The following is a 12019-nucleotide window of genomic DNA, read 5'->3' as shown; positions in this document are numbered from 1 at the left end:
CATGGCATCTGGCTTCCTCCAGAATGAGAAGAGAGAGAAACAATCAAGACTAAAGCCACGTGTCTCTTATAATCTACTCTTGGAAGGGATATACCATCACTTCTGCCACATTCTATGAGTCATACAGACCAATCTTGGCACAGCATGGGACAAGGGAACCACAGGACAGTGTGAGTTCCAGGAGTGGGGAATCACTAGAGGCCATCTTGGAAGCTGCCTACAACACAGCATCTGTTTATTTTCCTTCTACTTGATCTGTTGTGAAACATGGTCTGTCAGACTGTAAAGTTTCCATGGTCTGGATTTTCCTGATCACACCCTCACGGTGTCATCTGTGTTCCCTGAAGTTTCCAGGCCAGGCTTCTTTCTTGCCCAGAGTCATTCCTGCCTTGGCATTTTTGGCTACATTTTACCCCTGACCTGACATCTCCATGCTGTACCTCCTCCACACAAGATTCCTCGAGGGCTACATGCTGCAAGTGTCATTGGATGAATCTTCCTTAAGGACTATAGGCTATATGCAACTCAATGTCTCTCAGTTGGACACCCAAGTAATTCAGTAAGGAGAAAAGTGGAAGCCCCATGACTGCCAATGAACTCAGGTTACCATGCTGGAGGGATTAGAGTTCAGGACCACTGGGACCATACAGCATCCTGAAGATGATGTTACTGGGGCATAGGAAGATTACTCTGGTATCAAGGTGAGTCATAGGGCAATGACTAAAGAGAGAAGATTAAGAATGCTTTCGTTATCCAAGTATGAAGTACTAGGGTCCAGACTCTTCCCTCATGGTTCTTTTTAACTCCATTGCCTCTGTTCATTTGCCAACACTAATCATTTCCTACTGAATGTCGGGCAGCTGTTGTGCTAGGGGCTGCATTTTCTTTGGAAAATCTTCATGTATACAAGTCATCACCACACATCATAAGCATGGCATGTGAAAAGAACAAGAAAATATGAGGGAACAAAAGAGAAGGTACTCTAGATCATATGGACTGTATTATTATTTTTAAAGATTTTATTTATTTATTTATTTATTTATTTATTTATTCATTCATTCATTCATTCATGAGAGACAGAGAGGCAGAGACATAGGCAGAGGGAGAAGCAGGCTCCATGCAGGAAGCCCAACGTGGACTCGATCCCGTTACTCCAGGATCACGCCCTGAGCTGAAGGCAGGCGCTTAACTGCTGAGCCACCCAGGCATCCCCATATGGACTGTATTAGTTTCCTATTGCTTCCATAACAGATTACCACTAACCTAGTGGTTTAAAATAATACAAATTTATTATCTTATAGTCCTAGAGGTCAGAGGACTAAAATGAGTTAGTATTCTTCCTACAGACTCTGGGGGAGAATCTATTTTCTTGCCTTGTCCAGCTTCTAGAAACCACTCACATTGTGTACTTCATGACCCTAACTCACTCCAACCTCTGATTCTATCACCAAAACTCCTCTGATTCTGATTCTCCTACATGCTTCTTACACTTTTGAGGACCCTTGTGATTACACTGGGCCCACCCACATGATCCAAGATAAACTCTTCATCTCAAGATCCTTGACTTAATCACAACTGCAAAATCCCTTAGGCCATGTGAGGTAACATGTTCTCAGGTTCTGGAGATTAGTACACAGACATCTTTGGGGATGATTATTGAGTTCACTACACAGCTCAAGAAGGCCTATTTGAACAGGTCAACTTTAATCTGACCTCTTAGGCATGAAAAGCAGCCAGTATATAACGAGCTGGGGAAGAGCATTTTGGCAAGAGAAGTACTAGTGAAGGTGGGAAGGTGGGAGGTGGGAAGAATTTGGTGCAATCAAGAAACTGATGGCAGGCAATGAGGACAGAATGGATAGGTGAGGGGGTGAGAGCAGGACGAGGGTCAGATGCAATGAGGCTCAGATGTGCCAGCCTTGTGAACACTAATTAGGGATTTGAGCTTCCTTCTGAATGCAATGGGAAGCCACTTGGGGTGGGGTTACCATGGAGAGTGACATGATCTGATTTACATCATTAGAAATTCATGGCATGCTGTGTAGAAAAGATCTTCAGCAAACATATGATCACAAAATTTGGAAATTTAGAAGTCGGGGGTTAATTATCTCAACTTGGAAGTCATCCACATACCAGTCAAAAGTGAAATGGTGAGGGGTACAAGTGACCTCAGACAGTTGGTCAACAAATAGTCTTTGTTTTTCAAATATTTTATTTATTTATTCATGAGAGACACAGAGAGGGAGAGGCAGAGACACAGGCAGAGGGAGAAGCAGGCTCCATGCAGGAAGCCCAACGTGGACTCGATCCCGGCACTCCAGGATCACGCCCTGAGCTGAAGGCAGGCGCTTAACTGCTGAGCCACCCAGGCATCCCAAGTCCCTCTTCCATGCCAGATGTGGTATTACCTGTATGCATCTATCATCATATTGGAAGGAGATACTCTAGAAAAAATTATAAATATTTTCAAAAATATTTTGTTTGAGAGAGAGAATTGGAGAGTACAGGCAGGGAAGGGACAGAGGGAGAGGGAGAAGCAGACTTCCCACTGAACAGAGAGCCCAATCATGACCTGAGCTGAAGGCAGACACCCAACTGACTGAGTGACCCAGGTGCCCCCAAATTATAAATATTTAGGAGTAACCATTGGTTAAGTTTAAGTAGGAAAATGACACTATCTGGTTTACATTTTGGGGTTTTTTTTTTGTTGTTGTTTTTAAAAATATTTTATTTATCTGTTTAACAGATTGAGAGCACAAGCAAGGGGAGTGGCAGAGGGAGAGCGAGAAGCAGGCTCTCCACTGAGCAGGGAGCCTGATGCTGGGCTAGATCCCACGACCCTGGGAACATGACCTGAGAGGAAGGCAGATGCCTAACTGATAGACTACCCAGGTGCCGCTGGTTTATATTTTTGATTTTTTTTATTTTTATTTATTTATGATAGTCACAGAGAGAGAGAGAGGCAGAGACATAGGCAGAGGGAGAAGCAGGCTCCATGCACCAGGAGCCTGATGTGGGATTCGATCCCGGGTCTCCAGGATCGCTCCCTGGGCCAAAGGCAGGCGCCAAACCGCTGCGCCACCCAGAGATCCCTATATTTTTGAAAGATTGTGCCGGATGAGCATCAGGACAGAGCTAAGAACAGAAGGAGGAATGATAGTTAAAGCACTACTACAGTATTTCCTCTGACAAGTTCAGTGACTCAGTCAGACAGGGCAATGGAAATGAAAATGAGACCAACTTAATGTATACTCAAGGTAGCCACAAAATTTGGTGATTGATTCAAAATGAAAGTGGAGGGTCTGTGAACAACTGGGTTAATGGTGATGCTGTCCACTGGTAGAGAAAACCAGGATAAGAGCAGGTGGGGATGTGGGATTAGTATTCAATTTTGGCAGGTTGTGGTTGTAGAATAGAGATGCCTAGCAGACAGATGAATGTGTCCAGTGCTCTGAAAAGAATCTGGAATTAAGCTACAGAAATACGATTTATCAACGTTAAAAATGGTGTTTGAATCCAGGAGATGTTAAAAAGTCCTCAGGACACCTGGTTGACCATCTGCCTTTGGCTCAGAGTGTGATACCAGGGTGCCAGGATGAGTGCTACATCAGGCTCCCTGCAGGAAGCCTGCTTCTCCCTCTGCCTATGTCTCTGCCTCTCTCTCTGTGTCTCTCATGAATAAATAAATGATATCTTTAAAAAGTAAACGTTTAAAAAGTCCTCAAGGAATTGGGGTCTAGGGCACCTATGTGGTTCATTCAGTTGGGTATCAGTTTTCAGATCAGGGCATGATCTCTGGGTCCTGAGATCCAGCCCTGCATTGGGCTTCCTGCTCAGCAGGGGGTCTGCTTCTCTCTCTCCCCCTCTCTCCATCCCCACTGCTCATTCTCTCTCTCTGTCTCATATAAATAAATAAATAATCCTAAAAAAGAAAAAAAGAATTGGGATCCAAAAGAGCACCTAGAAAAGATGAGGGAAGAGTGATCAATAGCTTAGACTGATTTATCTTCCCATAAGCTACCTTAAGGGGCCGCGTTCACTCTCTATGCTCACAGCTCAATCACTTCTTGCAAGACATTTTAAAACAAATCCACATGCTTCCAATGTGCTTCTTCACTTAATACCACTATTTTCTCTCCATGAGTTTTTCTCTAAGCACTTAAAATTATGGTTTTTTTTTTTTTTTTCCAGATTGGGAAACTAGACTCGAAAGTAAATAGTTAAGCAGAAATCAGGGCATTTCTCTTAGAAGCACATGCTGTCCTGAAAACAGATTCACAAGGGATGAACTATATCCCCCCATATTTGTCAGAGACCAAGAATGTGAAGCCTACTTAAAGAGACAAGAGAACCAAGAAAGATGGAAGAACATATCATGAAACACTGATTCAGGACAGAGGCTGAAATAATAATGAACTTGGGGGAAAAGCTGATTAGAACTCGATCCTTCTTCCACTAGGCAATGACATCAGAGAAGTCATACTTAAAAGAAATCATATAAATGTGATGAATGTAGAGAAGTTCAAACAGAGCTCAACTCTTTTAACTGAGCAAGTTCACTCAGGAGATAAACTTAACAAATGTATTGAGTGTGGCAGAGTCTTCACTGAAAAATATTGCCTTTCATAGGTTTCAGAACTCATACAGGATAAAAACCATATAAACACAAATTATTCCTTACTCAGTATGAGAGAATTTATACTTAAGAGAAACTTTATATTTGCAGTGAATTCAGGAAATAATTTGCAAGGATGGAATGTTTTACTCTATATCTAAGAATTTATAAAGAAGGAAAACACTACAATATAATCATTCAGGAAAAGTTTCGTGCTTTTCTCCTTCCTTTCTCAACACCACAGAATGAACGCTAAAGAGAAACCCATGGATATATTCATTGGGGGAAAGTCTTTAAATATAGCTCAGCACTTATGTTGCTATACCAGAGAACTCATACTGGGAAAAACCCTCTATATATAATCAATGTGGAATAGCCTTCAGGAGGTGTTCTCACTTTTTCAACACATGAGGACTCATACTAGAGGACACTGTAAATAGAGTTAATGTTGGCACTCTTCCAACTATGGCTATTACCTTATTTGACACTTGGAAATTCATATAGATTTGAGAAGCTTTTGATTGTAATCAATATGGAAAAGCTGTTAGTTGGAATTCCATTTTATTCGACATCAAAAATAAACCAAAAGAGGCAGAATCCACAAGGTATTTTTGACCCATAAACAGGTATATGCATGTAATAAAACTTTGCACTTGAGGTTCCCTGCAGTTGAGGATAAGCAATTATAAGCAGTTATGTTCTACATATGCCCTTGATTTACCATTGAAACACCATTTAATGGGACTCATAGTCTAGGCATAATGGACAATGTATCATAGAAATGATTGCCATAGATGATAAAATGTAAAGGTTAAAACAATACCGTATCTAACTTTTTATATCATATATGATTTAGAGACCTACCACGTTTGAAGTGTTATACAGAGATTATCTTTTAGTATCATAGGGATCAATATATGCATAATTATATAGTATTCATAGAAGAGGACTGAAGAATATGCCATTCACTTTTTCCCTCCATAATCTAAATGCCATCACTTCACACAAATCAGGGAGGTCTATACTAACTCAGCAATATTTCACACACAGCATTCTACTATTAACTTTAAGAAAGGTATCATAGGGATCCCTGGGTGGCGCCGTGGTTTGGCGCCTGCCTTTGGCCCGGGGCGCGATCCTGGAGACCCGGGATCGAATCCCACGCCGGGCTCCCAGTGCATGGAGCCTGCTTCTCCCTCTGCCTGTGTCTCTGCCTCTCTCTCTCTGCGTGTGACTATCATAAATAAAAATAAAAATTAAAAAAAAAAAGAAAGGTATCATAAAGAGTTGTATGCATTTTCACACTTCCATGAGCATAGCCAAGATCCAGGCAGGATTAAAAAGACATACCACACACCACAGCCGGGTGACATGTCCATTCTCTAAGGATAATGCAAACCTCATAAACTTCAACTAAATTATCTTAAAAAGATGGATCCTGAGGCAGCCTCACCCATAGCTGCCTAAAAAAATATATGGTATGTTCTGGGGGAAGATATGAGGAAGAATGTCCTTCCTATACATGAATGCTGAAGACCTTCCTCTCCATCCCCCTTTATGAGAATCCTTTGAAACACTGGTTTTCCTCCGAGACCCAAGGGAGAGCCCTGCTCCTCTCATACTCTGTGGAATACCACTTTTCCTCTCCAACACAACCATCAAATTCTTTCCTTGCTGTCCCTTTGATCTTGAGACTTCATTCAGTTCCAGACCTCTGCTGGTAGCAAGCCCAGAAACTTCCAGCACCATCTGCTCTCAGATTTAGCATGTAGCCTTTAAACTCAACTGGAGGAGAGGCCTCTGGGGCAGATGCATTTCAAAAAAAGAAGATTTTTGTGCCTGTGGCTATGCCATCCTCCTCATTGTGGAGAGCCCATCTCCCTCTATAGATCTCAAATGTCAGCCACTCTCTTTACCAGCTTTTCTTACAGGCAGGACATAGACACAAGTGTCAATCCTGGCCAATGGGGTGTGAGGAAGTTCATGAGAAAAAGGGTTTCTGGAAATATTTTATCCCTTCTCTGTGCTAAGTAAAGTAATGGCTCCCAAAGACGCTCGTATCCTAATGCTGGGATCCTGTAAATGTGATATTTTACAGGGCAAAAGGGACTTCACGAATGTAATTACATTAAGGATCTTGAGATGGGGAGATCATCCTGGATTACATGTGCTGGCCTAATGTCAACACAATTGTCCTTGTTTAAGAGAAGCAGGAGAAGTAGAGTCCGAGAAAGTCCCTCAGAATCAGAGGGAGACTTGAACATGGCACACTGCGGCTTTGGTAATGAAGAAAAAGATCACAGGCCAAGGAATGCAGTCTCTAAAAGCTGGAAACGGCAAGGAAACAGATTCTCCCCTAGAGCCTCTAAAAGGAATGCAGCTCTTCCAACATCTTTATTTTAGCCCATTAAGACCCATTTTGGACTTCTGACTTCCAGAGCTGTGAGATGATAAATGTGTGTTGTCTTAAGCCTCAAAATTTATGGTAATTTGTTAAAGTAGCACAGGAAACAAATACACTCCCTAATGCCAGTATCTTCAGCCAAATGTTGCATGGCTCCATGCAATGCTTGGAACTGTGATAACCACTTTGAGACTATGGGGACACAAGCCTCAGGAATAATCAAGACAGTACACTAAGGAGGGGTTGAGATAAAAGATGGACAGTGCCTGGCTAAGGGTAGTGGTCAAGTCCAGGAACTATTCCTGGAAGCCCTTTGCCTCTGGATTTCATGCAGTGTCAGATAATGAATGGTGCCATATTTTGTTACTTGGAGGGAAAAAAAAAACCTACAAATTTCTTACACTATCACCCTTTCTTGCTCCCAACCAGCTTCTGCTTTCAAGTGTCTTCTAGTCATGCTGAGCCATGATTTAGGTAGGAAATAGCCATCAGAGGTAACCAAGTTCTGCAGGCTCAGATTGACCATTGCTCACCTGATTTAGAGCCAATCCTTGGGAGATGAACACTCCACAAAGAGCAGAGATCCACTGAAATCAGCAGGAAGAGCCAAATCACCTCAACTACAATCTCAGAGGCATAGCCAAGGGACTCCAGAGAAGGCGCAAAGACATTTCAGAGGTCCAAAGGGAAGAGGTGAAAACACAGAGTGGGACCAAGAAGAGATGGTGGCTTCATCAAATTACATATGCAGACACGGGTACAGTCTCTCCCTCATATTCCTCTTCATAGTAGGTGACATAAGAGTGCTTGAAACAAACCACACACTTCTAAAAAAAAAAAAAGTGCCAACTCGCTGAACCACAAAATGAATTTCCCACCACCATCATATAAAATGTTCTGTGATTATAACGGCATGCTATGGTTGGCTTTGAAGTCTAAATTTATTGGCAAAAAAACAAGGAACATTTTTGAAGTAGTAGTTTCTGGGACCATTTCCCTTTAAGATGAGTTTGAATCCATCTTGTGTGTGGGTGTGTGTGGGGGGTGTTAAGATTTTATTTATTTATTTATTTTTTTTTTTTTATTTTTTATTTATTAATTAAGATTTTAGTTATTTATTCATGAAAGATACACAGAGAGAGAGAAAGGCAGAGACATGGGCAGAGAGAGAAGCAGGCTCCATTCAGGGAGCCAGATGTGTGGGACTTGATCCCGGGACTCCAGGACCATGTCCTGGGCTATAGACAGGCACCAAACCGCTGAGCCATCCAGGGATCCCCTGTCTGTCTGTCTGTCTATCTATCTATCTATCTATCTATCTAGACACAGAGCTAGAGCCAGAGACATGGGCAGAGGGAGAAGCAGAATCCCTGTAGGGAGCCTGATGCGCGACTCCATCCCAGGACCCCAGGATAATGACCTGAGCCAAAGGCAGACGCTCAACCACTGAACCACCCAGGCGTCCTTGTGTGTGTGTGTGTGTGTGTGTTTAATTTAAATTCAATTTGCCTGGGCAGTCACGGTGGCCCGGCGGTTTAGGGCCGCCTTCAGCCCAGGGCGTGATCCTGGGGTCCTGGGATCCAGTCCCATGTCAGGCTCCCTGCATGGAGCCTGCTTCTCCCTCTGCCCTGTGTCTCTGCCTCTCTCTCTCAATCTCTCTCTCTCTCTCTGTGTCTCTAATATAAATAACATCTTAAAAAATAAATAAAATAAAATAATAAAATAAAATAAAATAAAATAAAATAAAATAAAATAAAATAAAATAAAATAAATTTGCCTGGGAAACCCTGGGTGGCTCAGCAGCTTAGCGCCTGCCTTCGGCCCAGGGCATAATACTGGAGTCCCGGGATCCAGTCCCGCGTCAGGCTCCCTGCATGGAGCCTGCTTCTCCTTCTGCCTCTGTCTTTCTGTGTCTTTCATGAATAAATAAATAAAACCTTTAAAAAATTTCAATTTGCCAACATAGAACACTCACTACTCATTCCATCAAGTACCCTCCTTAGTGCCCATCACTCAGTTACCTCATCCCTTCACCCACTTCCCCGTGTGTGTGTGTTTGTGTGTGTGCTTTATTTTTTTTTAAGATTTTATTTATTTATTCATAGACACAGAGAGAGAGAGAGAGGCAGAGACACAGGCAGAGGGAGAAGCAGGCTCCACGCAGGGAGCCCGATGTGGGACTCGATTCCGGGTCTCCAGGATCACACCCCAGGCTGCAGGCGGCGCCAAACCGCTGTGCCACCGGGGCTGCCCTGTGTGTGTGCTTTAAAGATTGATTGATTGATTTTTGAGAGGATAGGTGAAGAGGGGCAGAGGGAAAGAGATTCTTAAGCAGACTTCACTCTGAGCATGGACCCTGACTCCAGGCTCGATGCCAGGCTTGATCCCATGACCCTGAGATCATGACCTGAACAGAAATCAAGAGCTGGACGCTTAAGTGACTGCACCATCCATGCACCACAATCTTAATTGTTCTTGTGAAAAACTAGTCAGTTCTTCCCCCTCATACTTTGGGGAAGAAGGAAATACAGAGTAAAGTCCAAGGGCCAGGATCCCAAAGCATCCTGCTATAATCCTATTTCCTCTTGAATTAAGCCTAGTGATCATTTGGGATTTACAACTGGACTTCCCATTCTGGAACATGATAATCATTTTTACATTAGTATATGTAAACTTACTTATAATTCTTTCCAGAAACTTATCTTTATATAGGTCCCCTGCATTTCCCAACAAATTAATCCCAGACCTTTGACTATATGGAGTATACTTTTTTTTTTTTTTAAGATTTTATTCATTATTCATGAGACAGAGAGAGGCAGAGACACAGGCAGGAGAAGCAGGCTCACCGCATGGAGACCAATGTGGGACTTTATCCCGAAATGCCAGGAACATGCCCTGAGCTGAAGGCAGACACTCAACCACTGAGCCACCCATGTGTCCCCTCTATGGAGTATATTAAGAGAGGAAAAGTACAAATTAAATTTTACATTGAATGAAAAATTACTATTGCTAATCCAGCCATTTTTACATGATCCACAATGCCTTTTATGCAATTCTAAATTCCCAAGCCTTTCCTAATCAAGTGTCTTCCTCCATTATGTATCTGCCAGATTTACCAGAACTCACCAGGCTATTCACATTGTCTTTCTCCAATTTAGCATTACTCTTCATGTATTTTGCTATCAATACACGTATAAGTGGCTAGATGTTGCCCCAGACCTGCTCAGGATGTTACATATTGTGTGGTATATGCGTCTAACACAGTGGATTCCAAAATAGTTTTGGCCATTAAGGTTTTTTTCTTTTTTAAGATTTTATTTATTTATTCATGAGAGACACAGGGAGAGAGAGAAGCAGGCTCCAAGCAGGAAGCCTGACGTGGGGCACGATCCCAAGATTTCAGGATCACACCCTGAGCCAAAGGCAGACACCCAACCGCTGAGCCACCCAGGCATCCCATGGCCCTTAAGGTTTTGAATGAGGGATTGGGGCCCTGTATGCAAACAGGATGCATAACATTTTTGATATTTTACACCCATAATAGTAATTGTTCAGAAATACTTTAACATAGTCAAATTACAGTAAATTAAGTAGTTTAATTTGCTAAATGAGAAAAATAACAATTTGTTGCTTAAAAGTGGCTTTCATGAATAAATCTTCAATAATACACGTACTGAAAATCACCTTTGAACCAAAATCATGTTTTTATCCCATACCATGTAAACAGAATAAATAACTGAAAGAACTTCCAAGGGGGCTTGCTCCCCTAAGTTGTTAAAATCCTCCATCAAACTTGATGGTGGACCACTGCAAGCTTCCCCAGTTACATCCAAAACAAAGCAATAATAACATGACAAATTAATGTGGCTCTGTTGCACTACCTAGGGCTATGTAATATCAATTTTTTAAAGTCAAGATATGGAAAAGGAAGAAGTGAAAGTACTTATGGAATGGGGTAGTGTTTTATCCACACAATTTTTATAGCTATGAAAAATTCAAGGAAATACTGTTAGAATGAAAGACATCGGCATGGTCTCTTAGTAAATACGAATCAAAATCAAGCCTGTCTAAATAAAACAAATTAGATGAACAATGTGCAGCCTGCAGGTGGATGCTCTCCACAGTGACCATAAAGATTAACAACTCCTGGAACAAGTTTAGCAGGCAGTGTGCAAGATGACCCAAAGGGAGGAATAGGGCTGCTAAAACCTGCTAGGAGGGCAGGTTGAATGAATAAATAAAATCTAAATAAATAAATAAATAAATAAATAAATAAATAAATAAATAAATAAATAAATAAATAAAACAAACCTGCTAGGAAACCCCAAGAGGAGAGTACAGCAGGTCCTGGGCCTAAGAATGTTAGGAAAGCCCCAAGAACATTGGAGCCTGGGCCCTGAGGAAAACAAGACCACAGTAGGCCCTGGGACCTGAGGAAGATGAGAGAAGCCCAGATACTGGACTCTGAGGAAGATAAGATTCTTAGTCCTTGCTCCCAAGAAAGAAGAGAACACAATGGGCAGAAATAAGCACACACCTGATCCTGGCCAGCGACAGACTTCTTTCATTTCCTAGACACCAGCCCCTTGGCTCACAGAAGAGGACACTGAGTAGAGGATCCTACCCATTCCACTACTTCTCCCTGACAGAGTCTTTGCTTACCGGAACTTGAGTCAGGTTCCCCGAACACTCTTCCTAACAGGGCCCATCCATGAACTTCCTCCTAGAATCCAGGTTTGTTGTTGTTGTTGTTGTTGTTTTAAGATTTTATTTATTCATGAGAGACACACGGAGAGAGGCAGAGGGAGAAATAGGCTCCATGCAGGAAGCCTGACGTGGGACTTGATCCTGGATCTCCAGGATCATGCCCTAGGCTGAAGGAGGCGCTAAACCGCTGAGCCACAGGGCTGCCCCTAGAATCCAGTTTTAGCAAGAATCCTGTCAGTTTAACAAGACTTCTCTACCTTGAAATCTGATAAAAATTCTCATCCCCACTGTTG

This window comes from Canis aureus, chromosome 1 (genome assembly GCF_053574225.1).
Source record: "Canis aureus isolate CA01 chromosome 1, VMU_Caureus_v.1.0, whole genome shotgun sequence".
Taxonomy (NCBI): Eukaryota; Metazoa; Chordata; class Mammalia; order Carnivora; family Canidae; genus Canis; species Canis aureus.
This window is presented reverse-complemented; position numbering follows the sequence as displayed.